Genomic DNA, 17647 nt, shown 5'->3' with positions numbered 1-17647 from the left:
TACAGAAATGATAGGAGAGGAGGGTGATACAGAAATGAGAGGAGGGGAGGGTGATACAGAAATGAGAGGAGGGGAGGGTGATACAGAAATGAGAGGAGGGGAGGGTGATACAGAAATGAGAGGAGGGTGATACAGAAATGAGAGGAGGGGAGGGTGATACAGAAATGAGAGGAGGGGAGGGTGATACAGAAATGAGAGGAGGGTGATACAGAAATGAGAGGAGGGGAGGGTGATACAGAAACAAGAGGAGAGGAGGGTGATACAGAAATGAGAGGAGAGGAGGGTGATACAGAAATGAGAGGAGAGGAGGGTGATACAGAAATGAGAGGAGAGGAGGGTGATACAGAAATGAGAGGAGGGGAGGGTGATACAGAAATGAGAGGAGAGGAGGGTGATACAGAAATGAGAGGAGAGGAGGGTGATAGAGAAATGAGAGGAGGGGAGGGTGATACAGAAATGAGAGGAGGGGAGGGTGATACAGAAACAAGAGGAGGGGAGGGTGATACAGAAATGAGAGGAGGGGAGGGTGATACAGAAATGAGAGGAGAGGAGGGTGATACAGAAATGAGAGGAGAGGAGGGTGATACAGAAATGAGAGGAGAGGAGGGTGATACAGAAATGAGAGGAGGGGAGGGTGATACAGAAACAAGAGGAGGGTGATACAGAAATGAGAGGAGAGGAAGGTGATACAGAAATGAGTAGAGATGAGGGTGATATACAGGAAGTTATTCACAACCCCTGTTATACAGGACAGAGCTATACAGGAAGTTATACACAATCCCTGTTATACAGGACAGAGCTACACAGGAAGTTATTCACAATCCATATTATACAGGACAGAGATATACAGGAAGTTATACAGGACAGAGCTATACAGGAAGTTATACAGGACAGAGCTATACAGGAAGTTATACACAATCCCTGTTATACAGGACAGAGCTATACAGGAAGTTATTCACAATCCATATTATACAGGACAGAGCTATACAGGAAGTTACTCACAATCCCTGTTATACAGGACAGAGCTATACAGGAAGTTATTCACAACCCCTGTTATACAGGACAGAGCTACACAGGAAGTTATACACAATCCCTGTTATACAGGACAGAGCTATACAGGAAGTTATACACAATCCCTGTTATACAGGACAGAGCTATACAGGAAGTTATTCACAATCCCTGTTATACAGGACAGAACTATACAGGAAGTTATACACAATCCCTGTTATACAGGACAGAGCTATACAGGAAGTTACTCACAATCCATATTATACAGGACAGAACTATACAGGAAGTTACTCACAATCCCTGTTATACAGGACAGAGCTATACAGGAAGTTACTCACAATCTCTGTTATACAGGACAGAGCTATACAGGAAGTTATACACAATCCCTGTTATACAGGACAGAGCTATACAGGAAGGTATTCACAATCCCTGTTATACAGGACAGAACTATACAGGAAGTTATACACAATCCCTGTTATACAGGACAGAGCTATACAGGAAGTTATTCACAATCCCTGTTATACAGGACAGAGCTATACAGGAAGTTATACACAATCCCTGTTATACAGGACAGAGCTATACAGGAAGTTACTCACAATCCCTGTTATACAGGACAGAGATATACAGGAAGTTATACACAATCCCTGTTATACAGGACAGAGATATACAGGAAGTTACTCACAATCCCTGTTATACAGGACAGAGCTATACAGGAAGTTACTCACAATGCCTGTTATACAGGACAGAGCTATACAGGAAGTTATTCACAATCCCTGTTATACAGGACAGAGCTATACAGGAAGTTACTCACAATCCCTGTTATACAGGACAGAGCTATACAGGAAGTTACTCACAATCCCTGTTATACAGGACAGAGCTATACAGGAAGTTATTCACAATCCCTGTTATACAGGACAGAGCTATACAGGAAGTTACTCACAATCCCTGTTATACAGGACAGAGCTATACAGGAAGTTACTCACAATCCCTGTTATACAGGACAGAGCTATACAGGAAGTTATACACAATCCCTGTTTTACAGGACAGAGCTATACAGGAAGTTACTCACAATCCCTGTTATACAGGACAGAGCTATACAGGAAGTTATACACAATCCCTGTTATACAGGAAGTTATTCATAGTTCTTGTAGAGGGGGTCTTGGTGTGGTGTAGAGGGGGTCTTGGTGCTGATAGAGGAGGTGTAGAGGGGGTCTTGGTGCTGATAGAGGTGTTGACTAGAGGGGGTCTTGGTGCTGATAGAGGTGTTGACTAGAGGGGGTCTTGGTGCTGATAGAGGTGTTGACTAGAGGGGGTCTTGGTGCTGATAGAGGTGGTGTAGAGGGGGTATTGGTGTTGTGTAGAGGGGGTCTTGGTGCTGATAGAGGTGTTGACTAGAGGGGGTCTTGTTGTTGTGTAGAGGGGGTCTTGGTGCTGATAGAGGTGTTGACTAGAGGGGGTCTTGGTGTTGTGTAGAGGGGGTCTTGGTGTTGTGTAGAGGGGGTCTTGGTGTTGACTAGAGGGGGTCTTGGTGTTGACTAGAGGGGGTCTTGGTGTTGACTAGAGGTGTTGACTAGAGGGGGTCTTGGTGTTGTGTAGAGGGGGTCTTGGTGCTGATAGAGGTGTTGACTAGAGGGGGTCTTGGTGTTGTGTAGAGGGGGTCTTGGTGCTGATAGAGGTGTTGACTAGAGGGGGTCTTGGTGTTGTGTAGAGGGGGTCTTGGTGTTGTGTAGAGGGGGTCTTGGTGCTGTGTAGAGGGGGTCTTGGTGCTGTGTAGAGGGGGTCTTGGTGTTGTGTAGAGGGGGTCTTGGTGTTGTGTAGAGGGGGTCTTGGTGTTGTGTAGAGGGGGTCTTGGTGTTGTGTAGAGGGGGTCTTGGTGCTGCTAGAGGTGTTGACTAGAGGGGGTCTTGGTGTTGTGTAGAGGGGGTCTTGGTGCTGTGTAGAGGGGGTCTTGGTGCTGATAGAGGTGTTGACTAGAGGGGGTCTTGGTGTTGTGTAGAGGGGGTCTTGGTGCTGATAAAGGTGTTGACTAGAGGGGGTCTTGTTGTTGTGTAGAGGGGGTCTTGGTGTTGTGTAGAGGGGGTCTTGGTGTTGTGTAGAGGGGGTCTTGGTGCTGTGTAGAGGGGGTCTTGGTGTTGATAGAGGTGTTGACTAGAGGGGGTCTTGGTGTTGTGTAGAGGGGGTCTTGGTGTTGTGTAGAGGGGGTCTTGGTGTTGTGTAGAGGGGGTCTTGGTGTTGATAGAGGTGTTGACTAGAGGGGGTCTTGGTGTTGTGTAGAGGGGGTCTTGGTGTTGTGTAGAGGGGGTGTTGGTGTTGTGTAGAGGGGGTCTTGGTGTTGTGTAGAGGGGGTCTTGGTGTTGTGTAGAGGGGGTGTTGGTGTTGTGTAGAGGGGGTCTTGGTGTTGTGTAGAGGGGGTCTTGGTGTTGTGTAGAGGGGGTCTTGGTGTTGTGTAGAGGGGGTCTTGGTGCTGATAGAGGTGTTGACTAGAGGGGGTCTTGGTGTTGTGTAGAGGGGGTCTTGGTGTTGTGTAGAGGGGGTCTTGGTGTTGTGTAGAGGGGGTATTGGTGTTGTGTAGAGGGGGTCTTGGTGTTGTGTAGAGGGGTTCTTGGTGTTGTGTAGAGGGGGTCTTGGTGCTGTGTAGATGGGGTCTTGGTGCTGTGTAGAGGGGGTCTTGGTGTTGTGTAGAGGGGGTCTTGGTGTTGTGTAGAGGGGGTCTTGGTGCTGATAGAGGTGTTAACTAGAGGGGGTCTTGGTGTTGTGTAGAGGGGGTCTTGGTGTTGTGTAGAGGGGGTCTTGGTGTTGTGTAGAGGGGGTCTTGGTGTTGTGTAGAGGGGGTCTTGGTGTTGTGTAGAGGGGGTCTTGGTGTTGTGTAGAGGTGTTAACTAGAGGGGGTCTTGGTGTTGTGTAGAGGGGGTCTTGATGCTGATAGAGGTGTTGACTAGAGGGGGTCTTGGTGTTGTGTAGAGGGGGTCTTGGTGTTGTGTAGAGGGGTCTTGGTGTTGACTAGAGGGGGTCTTGGTGTTGTGTAGAGGGGGTCTTGGTGTTGTGTAGAGGGGGTCTTGGTGTTGTGTAGAGGGGGTCTTGGTGTTGACTAGAGGGGGTCTGGTGTTGTGTAGAGGGGGTCTTGGTGTTGTGTAGAGGGGGTCTTGGTGTTGTGTAGATGGGGTCTTGGTGCTGATAGAGGGGGTCTTGGTGTTGTGTAGAGGGGGTCTTGGTGCTGATAGACGTGTTGACTAGAGGGGGTCTTGGTGCTGATAGGGGTGGTGATGGACAACAGTAGAGTATATGTGTCAGTCAGCTGTTCAATCCAATCAGCATGGTGTTTTAACCCCCTCACCCCTATGACCTCTTGCCCCTCCCCCTCCTCCCTCCTCCTCCTCCTCCTCCTCTCTCCTTGTTATTATCTAGTAATGCTCTGGGACCATCTGCTCTCGACCAGTTACCTCTCCCACCCTCTGCGTGTGTGTGTGTGTGTGTGTGTGTGTGTGTGTGTGTGTGTGTGTGTGTGTGTGTGTGTGTGTGTGTGTGTGTGTGTGTGTGTGTGTGTGTGTGTGTGTGTGTGTGTGTGTGTGTGTGTGTGTGTGTGTGTGTGTGTGTGTGTGTGTGTGTGTGTGTGTGTGTGTGTGTGTGTGTGTGTGTGTGTGTGTGTGTGTGTGTGTGTGTGTGTGACCACTCCGAGTGCAGAGAGACTCATACCGTATGGCTGACTGTAAGTGGGCATGTTGCCACCTCTGTGTAGGCCTGAATGATTGTAGGCCTTAAACTGAATGCTTTTCTGATGGAGCCAATGCTTCTCTGATGGAGCCAATGCTTTTTCTGATGGAGCCAATGCTTTTCTGATGGAGTCAATGCTTTTCTGATGGAGCCAATGCTTCTCTGATGGAGCCAATGCTTTTCTGATGGAGCCAATGATTTTCTGATGGAGCCAATGCTTTTTCTGATGAAGCCAATGATTTTCTGATGGAGCCAATGCTTTTCTGATGGATGCAATGCTTTTTCTGATGGAGCCAATGCTTTTCTGATGGAGTCAATGCTTTTTCTGATGGAGTCAATGCTTTTTCTGATGGAGCCAATGCTTTTCTGATGGAGTCAATGCTTTTTCTGATGGAGTCAATGCTTTTTCTGATGGAGACAATGCTTTTCTGATGGAGTCAATGCTTTTTCTGATGGAGCCAATGCTTTTTCTGATGGAGACAATGTTTTTTCTGATGGAGCCAATGAGGGCTTGGGCCATTCCCCCCAGAAATGTCCGGGAACTTGCAGGTGCCTTGTTGGTAGAGTGGGGTAACATCTCACAGCAAGAACTGGCAAATCTGGTGCAGTCCATGATGAGGAGATGCACTGCAGTACTTAATGCAGCTGGTGGCCACACCAGATACTGACTGTTACTTTTGATTTTGACCCCCCCTTTGTTCAGGGACACATTATTCCATTTCTGTTAGTCACATGTCTGTGGAACTTGTTCAGTTTATGTCTCAGTTGTTGAATCTTGTTTATGTTCATACAAATATTTTACACATGTTAAGTTTGCTGAAAATAAACGTAGTGAGAGGACGTTTCTTATTTATTTGTTTGTTGCTTTGTTTACATACTTTTCATCGTCTTTTATTATCATTGTTTATTATTATTATTATGTTATTATTGAATTGAACGTTACACGTGAACGTTATCAAAGACACGTTGTTTAGAACGTCTACAGGACATTAGTTTAACAACTCGTCTCATATCACTCTGTAGGCTATTGACCAATAGGAAAGACTCCTCCTAGACGAAGCTTGGTCAGTAGCTCCACCCCCTCCCGTCACCTGACTGCACCTGTCCACAAGCTGTTAACACATGACATAGAGACGGAAGGGACTTCCTCACCAACTGGAGACTTGAAGACAGAACCTCACCCAGAGTAGAGGTCAGTGTGTTTAGACAGACAGAGAGCTATACAGGTCAGACAGCTATATCCTTAGAATAGACCGTAGATATAGAACAGAACAGAATAGACCGTAGATATAGAACAGAACAGAATAGACCGTAGTTATAGAACAGAATAGAATAGTAGATATAGAACAGAATAGACCGTAGATATAGAACAAAATAGAATAGTAGATATAGAACAGAATAGACCGTAGATATAGAACAGAACAGAATAGACCGTAGATATAGAACAGAATAGACCGTAGTTATAGAACAGAATAGAATAGACCGTAGATATAGAACAGAATAGAATAGTAGATATAGAACAGAATAGACCGTAGATATAGAACAAAATAGAATAGTAGATATAGAACAGAATAGACCGTAGATATAGAACAGAACAGAATAGACCGTAGATATTGAACAGAATAGACCGTAGATATTGAACAGAATAGACCGTAGATATAGAACAGAATAGAATAGACCGTAGATATAGAACAGAATAGACCGTAGTTATAGAACAGAATAGAATAGACCGTAGATATAGAACAGAATAGAATAGTAGATATAGAACAGAATAGACCGTAGATATAGAACAAAATAGAATAGTAGATATAGAACAGAATAGACCGTAGATATAGAACAGAACAGAATAGACCGTAGATATTGAACAGAATAGACCGTAGATATTGAACAGAATAGACCGTAGATATAGAACAGAATAGAATAGACCGTAGATATAGAACAGAATAGACCGTAGTTATAGAACAGAATAGAATAGACCGTAGATATAGAACAGAATAGAATAGTAGATATAGAACAGAATAGACCGTAGATATAGAACAAAATAGAATAGTAGATATAGAACAGAATAGACCGTAGATATAGAACAGAACAGAATAGACCGTAGATATTGAACAGAATAGACCGTAGATATTGAACAGAATAGACCGTAGATATAGAACAGAATAGAATAGACCGTAGATATAGAACAGAATAGAATAGACCGTAGATATAGAACAGAATAGAATAGTAGTTCGTGGGACAGCTGCATTTGGTACCAACGAGTGTTCTGCTCCTTGTTCTGTCAGTGGCTGTTCTCTGGACACAATGTAGTTTCATTTTTATAGGTAGTGTAGGCATCTTGTCTTTATAAGCATATCAATATGATCGCTTATTTACAGCAACAACAAACAAAAAAATCATTGTCTTTTAATGCTTTCACTTACTGTAGGATTTATCGTATTTTGCCTGTAAATAAATTGGTACATTTTTCATTATAGCATGTAGCATTAGGCTACATTATAGGACTTCTGGCCCCCACAAGAATAGTTAAACACGTCCACACACACACCATTACCATGTGCCCGCAACTACAGCTCTGTGTCACACTCAAAAACACATGTCTGAGTGTGTTTGTATGGTTAACGAGGTTTTTGTAATGAGGTCTGAGGTGAAAAACATCGATACAGCCTGAAAGAACCCAACTATGAAACACACACACACACACACACACACACACACACACACACACACACACACACACACACACACACACACACACACACACACACACACACACACACACACACACACACACACACACACACACACACACACACACACACACACACACACACACACACACACACACACACCCTAATTCACTATTTCATATCAAGTTTAGACCGGGATGCTTAGATCTCAGGGACGTGGCTGTAGAAACCAGCAGCTCATAAAGTCTGTTAGTGGTATGAATACCAGGTAGAACTGTAATCCAGAAACCATCTGCCAGTGGTATGAATACCAGGTAGAACTGTAATCCAGAAACCATCTGTTAGTGGTATGAATACCAGGTAGAACTGTAATCCAGAAACCATCTGTTAGTGGTATGAATACTAGGTAGAACTGTAATCCAGAAACCATCTGTTAGTGGAATGAATACCAGGTAGAACTGTAATCCAGAAACCATCTGTCAGTGGTATGAATACCAGGTAGAACTGTAATCCAGAAACCATCTGTTAGTGGTATGAATACCAGGTAGAACTGTAATCCAGAAACCATCTGTTAGTGGTATGAATACCAGGTAGAACTGTAATCCAGAAACCATCTGTCAGTGGTATGAATACCAGGTAGAACTGTAATCCAGAAACCATCTGTTAGTGGTATGAATACCAGGTAGAACTGTAATCCAGAAACCATCTGTTAGTGGTATGAATACCAGGTAGAACTGTAATCCAGAAACCATCTGTTAGTGGAATGAATACTAGGTAGAACTGTAATCCAGAAACCATCTGTTAGTGGTATGAATACCAGGTAGAACTGTAATCCAGAAACCATCTGTTAGTGGTATGAATACCAGGTAGAACTGTAATCCAGAAACCATCTGTTAGTGGTATGAATACCAGGTAGAACTGTAATCCAGAAACCATCTGTTAGTGGTATGAATACCAGGTAGAACTGTAATCCAGAAACCATCTGTTAGTGGTTGAATACTAGGTAGAACTGTAATCCACAAACCATCTTTTAGTGGTATGAATACCAGGTAGAACTGTAATCCACAAACCATCTGTTAGTGGTATGAATACCAGGTAGAACTGTAATCCAGAAACCATCTGTTAGTGGTTGAATACTAGGTAGAACTGTAATCCACAAACCATCTGTTAGTGGTTGAATACTAGGTAGAACTGTAATCCACAAACCATCTTTTAGTGGTATGAATACCAGGTAGAACTGTAATCCAGAAACCATCTGTTAGTGGTTGAATACTAGGTAGAACTGTAATCCACAAACCATCTTTTAGTGGTATGAATACCAGGTAGAACTGTAATCCAGAAACCATCTGTTAGTGGTATGAATACCAGGTAGAACTGTAATCCAGAAACCATATGTTAGTGGTATGAATACCAGGTAGAACTGTAATCCAGAAACCATCTGTTAGTGGTTGAATACTAGGTAGAACTGTAATCCACAAACCATCTTTTAGTGGTATGAATACCAGGTAGAACTGTAATCCACAAACCATCTGTTAGTGGTATGAATACCAGGTAGAACTGTAATCCAGACACCATCTGTTAGTGGTATGAATACTAGGTAGAACTGTAATCCACAAACCATCTGTTAGTGGTATGAATACCAGGTAGAACTGTAATCCAGAAACCATCTGTTAGTGGTATGAATACCAGGTAGGACTGTAATCCAGAAACCATCTGTCAGTGGTATGAATACCAGGTAGAACTGTAATCCAGAAACCATCTGTAGGTGGTATGAATACTAGGTAGAACTGTAATCCAGAAACCATCTGTCAGTGGTATGAATACCAGGTAGAACTGTAATCCAGAAACCATCTGTTAGTGGTATGAATACTAGGTAGAACTGTAATCCAGAAACCATCTGTCAGTGGTATGAATACCAGGTAGAACTGTAATCCAGACACCATCTATTAGGGGTATGAATACTAGGTAGAACTGTAATCCAGAAACCATCTGTTAGTGGTATGAATACCAGGTAGAACTGTAATCCAGAAACCATCTGTTAGTGGTATGAATACCAGGTAGAACTGTAATCCAGAAACCATCTGTCAGTGGTATGAATACCAGGTAGAACTGTAATCCACAAACCATCTTTTAGTGGTATGAATACTAGGTAGTACTGTAATCCAGAAACCATCTGTCAGTGGTATGAATACCAGGTAGGACTGTAATCCAGAAACCATCTGTTAGTGGTATGAATACCAGGTAGAACTGTAATCCAGAAACCATCTGTCAGTGGTATGAATACCAGGTAGAACTGTAATCCAGAAACCATCTGTTAGTGGTATGAATACCAGGTAGAACTGTAATCCAGAAACCATCTGTTAGTGGTATGAATACCAGGTAGAACTGTAATCCAGAAACCATCTGTTAGTGGTATGAATACCAGGTAGAACTGTAATCCAGAAACCATCTGTTAGTGGTATGAATACCAGGTAGAACTGTAATCCAGAAACCATCTGTCAGTGGTATGAATACCAGGTAGAACTGTAATCCAGAAACCATCTGTTAGTGGTATGAATACCAGGTAGAACTGTAATCCAGAAACCATCTGTTAGTGGTATGAATACCAGGTAGAACTGTAATCCAGAAACCATCTGTTAGTGGTATGAATACCAGGTAGAACTGTAATCCAGAAACCATCTGCCAGTGGTATGAATACCAGGTAGAACTGTAATCCAGAAACCATCTGTCAGGGGTATGAATACCAGGTAGAACTGTAATCCAGAAACCATCTGTCAGTGGTATGAATACCAGGTAGAACTGTAATCCAGAAACCATCTGTCAGGGGTATGAATACCAGGTAGAACTGTAATCCAGAAACCATCTGTTAGTGGTATGAATACCAGGTAGAACTGTAATCCAGAAACCATCTGTTAGTGGTATGAATACCAGGTAGAACTGTAATCCAGAAACCATCTGATAGTGGTATGAATACCAGGTAGAACTGTAATCCAGAAACCATCTGTTAGTGGTATGAACACCAGGTAGAACTGTAATCCAGAAACCATCTGTTAGTGGTATGAATACCAGGTAGAACTGTAATCCAGAAACCATCTGTTAGTGGTATGAATACCAGGTAGAACTGTAATCCAGAAACCATCTGTTAGTGGTATGAACACCAGGTAGAACTGTAATCCAGAAACCATCTGTTAGTGGTATGAATACCAGGTAGAACTGTAATCCAGAAACCATCTGTTAGTGGTATGAACACCAGGTAGAACTGTAATCCAGAAACCATCTGTTAGTGGTATGAATACCAGGTAGAACTGTAATCCAGAAACCATCTGTCAGTGGTATGAATACCAGGTAGAACTGTAATCCAGAAACCATCTGTCAGTGGTATGAATACTAGGTAGAACTGTAATCCAGAAACCATCTGTTAGTGGTATGAATACTAGGTAGAACTGTAATCCAGAAACCATCTGTCAGTGGTATGAATACCAGGTAGAACTGTAATCCAGAAACCATCTGTTAGTGGTATGAATACCAGGTAGAACTGTAATCCAGAAACCATCTGTTAGTGGTATGAATACCAGGTAGAACTGTAATCCAGAAACCATCTGTCAGTGGTATGAATACCAGGTAGAACTGTAATCCAGAAACCATCTGTTAGTGGTATGAATACTAGGTAGAACTGTAATCCAGAAACCATCTGTTAGTGGTATGAATACCAGGTAGAACTGTAATCCAGAAACCATCTGTTAGTGGTATGAATACTAGGTAGAACTGTAATCCAGAAACCATCTGCCAGTGGTATGAATACCAGGTAGAACTGTAATCCAGAAACCATCTGTTAGTGGTATGAATACTAGGTAGAACTGTAATCCAGAAACCATCTGTTAGTGGTATGAATACCAGGTAGAACTGTAATCCAGAAACCATCTGTTAGTGGTTGAATACTAGGTATAACTGTAATCCACAAACCATCTTTTAGTGGTATGAATACTAGGTAGAACTGTAATCCACAAACCATCTGTTAGTGGTATGAATACTAGGTAGAACTGTAATCCAGAAACCATCTGTCAGTGGTATGAATACTAGGTAGAACTGTAATCCAGAAACCATCTGTTAGTGGTATGAATACTAGGTAGAACTGTAATCCAGAAACCATCTGTCAGTGGTATGAATACCAGGTAGAACTGTAATCCAGACACCATCTATTAGGGGTATGAATACTAGGTAGAACTGTAATCCAGAAACCATCTGTTAGTGGTATGAATACCAGGTAGAACTGTAATCCAGAAACCATCTGTTAGTGGTATGAATACCAGGTAGAACTGTAATCCAGAAACCATCTGTTAGTGGTATGAATACCAGGTAGAACTGTAATCCAGAAACCATCTGTTAGTGGTTGAATACTAGGTAGAACTGTAATCCACAAACCATCTTTTAGTGGTATGAATACTAGGTAGAACTGTAATCCACAAACCATCTGTTAGTGGTATGAATACTAGGTAGAACTGTAATCCAGAAACCATCTGTCAGTGGTATGAATACTAGGTAGAACTGTAATCCAGAAACCATCTGTTAGTGGTATGAATACTAGGTAGAACTGTAATCCAGAAACCATCTGTCAGTGGTATGAATACCAGGTAGAACTGTAATCCAGACACCATCTATTAGGGGTATGAATACTAGGTAGAACTGTAATCCAGAAACCATCTGTTAGTGGTATGAATACCAGGTAGAACTGTAATCCAGAAACCATCTGTTAGTGGTATGAATACCAGGTAGAACTGTAATCCAGAAACCATCTGTCAGTGGTATGAATACCAGGTAGAACTGTAATCCACAAACCATCTTTTAGTGGTATGAATACTAGGTAGAACTGTAATCCAGAAACCATCTGTCAGTGGTATGAATACCAGGTAGGACTGTAATCCAGAAACCATCTGTTAGTGGTATGAATACCAGGTAGAACTGTAATCCAGAAACCATCTGTCAGTGGTATGAATACCAGGTAGAACTGTAATCCAGAAACCATCTGTTAGTGGTATGAATACTAGGTAGAACTGTAATCCAGAAACCATCTGTTAGTGGTATGAATACAAGGTAGAACTGTAATCCAGAAACCATCTGTTAGTGGTATGAATACCAGGTAGAACTGTAATCCAGAAACCATCTGTCAGTGGTATGAATACCAGGTAGAACTGTAATCCAGAAACCATCTGTCAGTGGTATGAATACCAGGTAGAACTGTAATCCAGAAACCATCTGTCAGTGGTATGAATACCAGGTAGAACTGTAATCCAGAAACCATCTGTTAGTGGTATGAATACCAGGTAGAACTGTAATCCAGAAACCATCTGATAGTGGTATGAATACCAGGTAGAACTGTAATCCAGAAACCATCTGTTAGTGGTATGAATACCAGGTAGAACTGTAATCCAGAAACCATCTGTTAGTGGTATGAATACCAGGTAGAACTGTAATCCAGAAACCATCTGATAGTGGTATGAATACCAGGTAGAACTGTAATCCAGAAACCATCTGTTAGTGGTATGAATACCAGGTAGAACTGTAATCCAGAAACCATCTGTTAGTGGTATGAATACCAGGTAGAACTGTAATCCAGAAACCATCTGTAGGTGGTATGAATACTAGGTAGAACTGTAATCCAGAAACCATCTGTAGGTGGTATGAATACCAGGTAGAACTGTAATCCAGAAACCATCTGTTAGTGGTATGAATACTAGGTAGAACTGTAATCCAGAAACCATCTGTCAGTGGTATGAATACCAGGTAGAACTGTAATCCAGACACCATCTATTAGGGGTATGAATACTAGGTAGAACTGTAATCCAGAAACCATCTGTTAGTGGTATGAATACCAGGTAGAACTGTAATCCAGAAACCATCTGTTAGTGGTATGAATACCAGGTAGAACTGTAATCCAGAAACCATCTGTCAGTGGTATGAATACCAGGTAGAACTGTAATCCACAAACCATCTTTTAGTGGTATGAATACTAGGTAGAACTGTAATCCAGAAACCATCTGTCAGTGGTATGAATACCAGGTAGGACTGTAATCCAGAAACCATCTGTTAGTGGTATGAATACCAGGTAGAACTGTAATCCAGAAACCATCTGATAGTGGTATGAATACCAGGTAGAACTGTAATCCAGAAACCATCTGTTAGTGGTATGAATACCAGGTAGAACTGTAATCCAGAAACCATCTGTTAGTGGTATGAATACCAGGTAGAACTGTAATCCAGAAACCATCTGTTAGTGGTATGAATACTAGGTAGAACTGTAATCCAGAAACCATCTGTAGGTGGTATGAATACCAGGTAGAACTGTAATCCAGAAACCATCTGTTAGTGGTATGAATACTAGGTAGAACTGTAATCCAGAAACCATCTGTCAGTGGTATGAATACCAGGTAGAACTGTAATCCAGACACCATCTATTAGGGGTATGAATACTAGGTAGAACTGTAATCCAGAAACCATCTGTTAGTGGTATGAATACCAGGTAGAACTGTAATCCAGAAACCATCTGTTAGTGGTATGAATACCAGGTAGAACTGTAATCCAGAAACCATCTGTCAGTGGTATGAATACCAGGTAGAACTGTAATCCACAAACCATCTTTTAGTGGTATGAATACTAGGTAGAACTGTAATCCAGAAACCATCTGTCAGTGGTATGAATACCAGGTAGGACTGTAATCCAGAAACCATCTGTTAGTGGTATGAATACCAGGTAGAACTGTAATCCAGAAACCATCTGTCAGTGGTATGAATACCAGGTAGAACTGTAATCCAGAAACCATCTGTTAGTGGTATGAATACTAGGTAGAACTGTAATCCAGAAACCATCTGTTAGTGGTATGAATACAAGGTAGAACTGTAATCCAGAAACCATCTGTTAGTGGTATGAATACCAGGTAGAACTGTAATCCAGAAACCATCTGTCAGTGGTATGAATACCAGGTAGAACTGTAATCCAGAAACCATCTGTCAGTGGTATGAATACCAGGTAGAACTGTAATCCAGAAACCATCTGTCAGTGGTATGAATACCAGGTAGAACTGTAATCCAGAAACCATCTGTCAGTGGTATGAATACCAGGTAGAACTGTAATCCAGAAACCATCTGTTAGTGGTATGAATACCAGGTAGAACTGTAATCCAGAAACCATCTGATAGTGGTATGAATACCAGGTAGAACTGTAATCCAGAAACCATCTGTTAGTGGTATGAATACCAGGTAGAACTGTAATCCAGAAACCATCTGTTAGTGGTATGAATACCAGGTAGAACTGTAATCCAGAAACCATCTGATAGTGGTATGAATACCAGGTAGAACTGTAATCCAGAAACCATCTGTTAGTGGTATGAATACCAGGTAGAACTGTAATCCAGAAACCATCTGTAGGTGGTATGAATACCAGGTAGAACTGTAATCCAGAAACCATCTGTAGGTGGTATGAATACTAGGTAGAACTGTAATCCAGAAACCATCTGTAGGTGGTATGAATACCAGGTAGAACTGTAATCCAGAAACCATCTGTTAGTGGTATGAATACCAGGTAGAACTGTAATCCAGAAACCATCTGTTAGTGGTATGAATACTCGGTAGAACTGTAATCCAGAAACCATCTGTTAGTGGTATGAATACCAGGTAGAACTGTAATCCAGAAACCATCTGTTAGTGGTATGAATACCAGGTAGAACTGTAATCCAGAAACCATCTGTCAGTGGTATGAATACCAGGTAGAACTGTAATCCAGAAACCATCTATTAGTGGTATGAATACCAGGTAGAACTGTAATCCAGAAACCATCTGTTAGTGGTATGAATACCAGGTAGAACTGTAATCCAGAAACCATCTGTTAGTGGTATGAATACCAGGTAGAACTGTAATCCAGAAACCATCTGTTAGTGGTATACCAGGTAGAACTGTAATCCAGAAACCATCTGTTAGTGGTATGAATACCAGGTAGAACTGTAATCCAGAAACCATCTGTTAGTGGTATGAATACCAGGTAGAACTGTAATCCAGAAACCATCTGTTAGTGGTATGAATACTAGGTAGAACTGTAATCCAGAAACCATCTGTTAGTGGTATGAATACTAGGTAGAACTGTAATCCAGAAACCATCTGTTAGTGGTATGAATACCAGGTAGAACTGTAATCCAGAAACCATCTGTCAGTGGTATGAATACCAGGTAGAACTGTAATCCAGAAACCATCTGTTAGTGGTATGAATACCAGGTAGAACTGTAATCCAGAAACCATCTGTAGGTGGTATGAATACCAGGTAGAACTGTAATCCAGAAACCATCTGTTAGTGGTATGAATACCAGGTAGAACTGTAATCCAGAAACCATCTGTTAGTGGTATGAATACCAGTTAGAACTGTAATCCAGAAACCATCTGTTAGTGGTATGAATACCAGGTAGAACTGTAATCCAGAAACCATCTGTTAGTGGTATGAATACCAGGTAGAACTGTAATCCAGAAACCATCTGTTAGTGGTATGAATACCAGGTAGAACTGTAATCCAGAAACCATCTGTTAGTGGTATGAATACCAGGTAGAACTGTAATCCAGAAACCATCTGTTAGTGGTATGAATACCAGGTAGAACTGTAATCCAGAAACCATCTGTTAGTGGTATGAATACCAGGTAGAACTGTAATCCAGAAACCATCTGTTAGTGGTATGAATACCAGTTAGAACTGTAATCCAGAAACCATCTGTTAGTGGTATGAATACCAGGTAGAACTGTAATCCAGAAACCATCTGTTAGTGGTATGAATACAAGGTAGAACTGTAATCCAGAAACCATCTGTTAGTGGTTGAATACCAGGTAGAACTGTAATCCAGAAACCATCTGTTAGTGGTATGAATACCAGGTAGAACTGTAATCCAGAAACCATCTGTTAGTGGTATGAATACCAGGTAGAACTGTAATCCAGAAACCATCTGTTAGTGGTATGAACACCAGGTAGAACTGTAATCCAGAAACCATCTGTCAGTGGTATGAATACCAGGTAGAACTGTAATCCAGAAACCATCTGTCAGTGGTATGAATACTAGGTAGAACTGTAATCCAGAAACCATCTGTTAGTGGTATGAATACTAGGTAGAACTGTAATCCAGAAACCATCTGTCAGTGGTATGAATACCAGGTAGAACTGTAATCCAGAAACCATCTGTCAGTGGTATGAATACCAGGTAGAACTGTAATCCAGAAACCATCTGTTAGTGGTATGAATACTAGGTAGAACTGTAATCCAGAAACCATCTGTTAGTGGTATGAATACTAGGTAGAACTGTAATCCAGAAACCATCTGTCAGTGGTATGAATACCAGGTAGAACTGTAATCCAGACACCATCTATTAGGGGTATGAATACTAGGTAGAACTGTAATCCAGAAACCATCTGTTAGTGGTATGAATACCAGGTAGAACTGTAATCCAGAAACCATCTGTTAGTGGTATGAATACTAGGTAGAACTGTAATCCAGAAACCATCTGTTAGTGGTATGAATACCAGGTAGAACTGTAATCCAGAAACCATCTGTTAGTGGTATGAATACCAGGTAGAACTGTAATCCAGAAACCATCTGTTAGTGGTTGAATACTAGGTAGAACTGTAATCCACAAACCATCTTTTAGTGGTATGAATACTAGGTAGAACTGTAATCCACAAACCATCTGTTAGTGGTATGAATACTAGGTAGAACTGTAATCCAGAAACCATCTGTCAGTGGTATGAATACTAGGTAGAACTGTAATCCAGAAACCATCTGTTAGTGGTATGAATACTAGGTAGAACTGTAATCCAGAAACCATCTGTTAGTGGTATGAATACCAGGTAGAACTGTAATCCAGAAACCATCTGTTAGTGGTATGAATACCAGGTAGAACTGTAATCCAGAAACCATCTGTTAGTGGTATGAATACCAGTTAGAACTGTAATCCAGAAACCATCTGTTAGTGGTATGAATACCAGGTAGAACTGTAATCCAGAAACCATCTGTTAGTGGTATGAATACCAGGTAGAACTGTAATCCAGAAACCATCTGTTAGTGGTATGAATACCAGGTAGAACTGTAATCCAGAAACCATCTGTTAGTGGTATGAATACCAGGTAGAACTGTAATCCAGAAACCATCTGTTAGTGGTATGAATACCAGGTAGAACTGTAATCCAGAAACCATCTGTTAGTGGTATGAATACCAGG

Source organism: Salvelinus alpinus, chromosome 1 (genome assembly GCF_045679555.1).
Source record: "Salvelinus alpinus chromosome 1, SLU_Salpinus.1, whole genome shotgun sequence".
In the NCBI taxonomy this organism is placed as follows: Eukaryota; Metazoa; Chordata; class Actinopteri; order Salmoniformes; family Salmonidae; genus Salvelinus; species Salvelinus alpinus.
Note: the sequence above shows the minus strand (reverse complement) of the source record.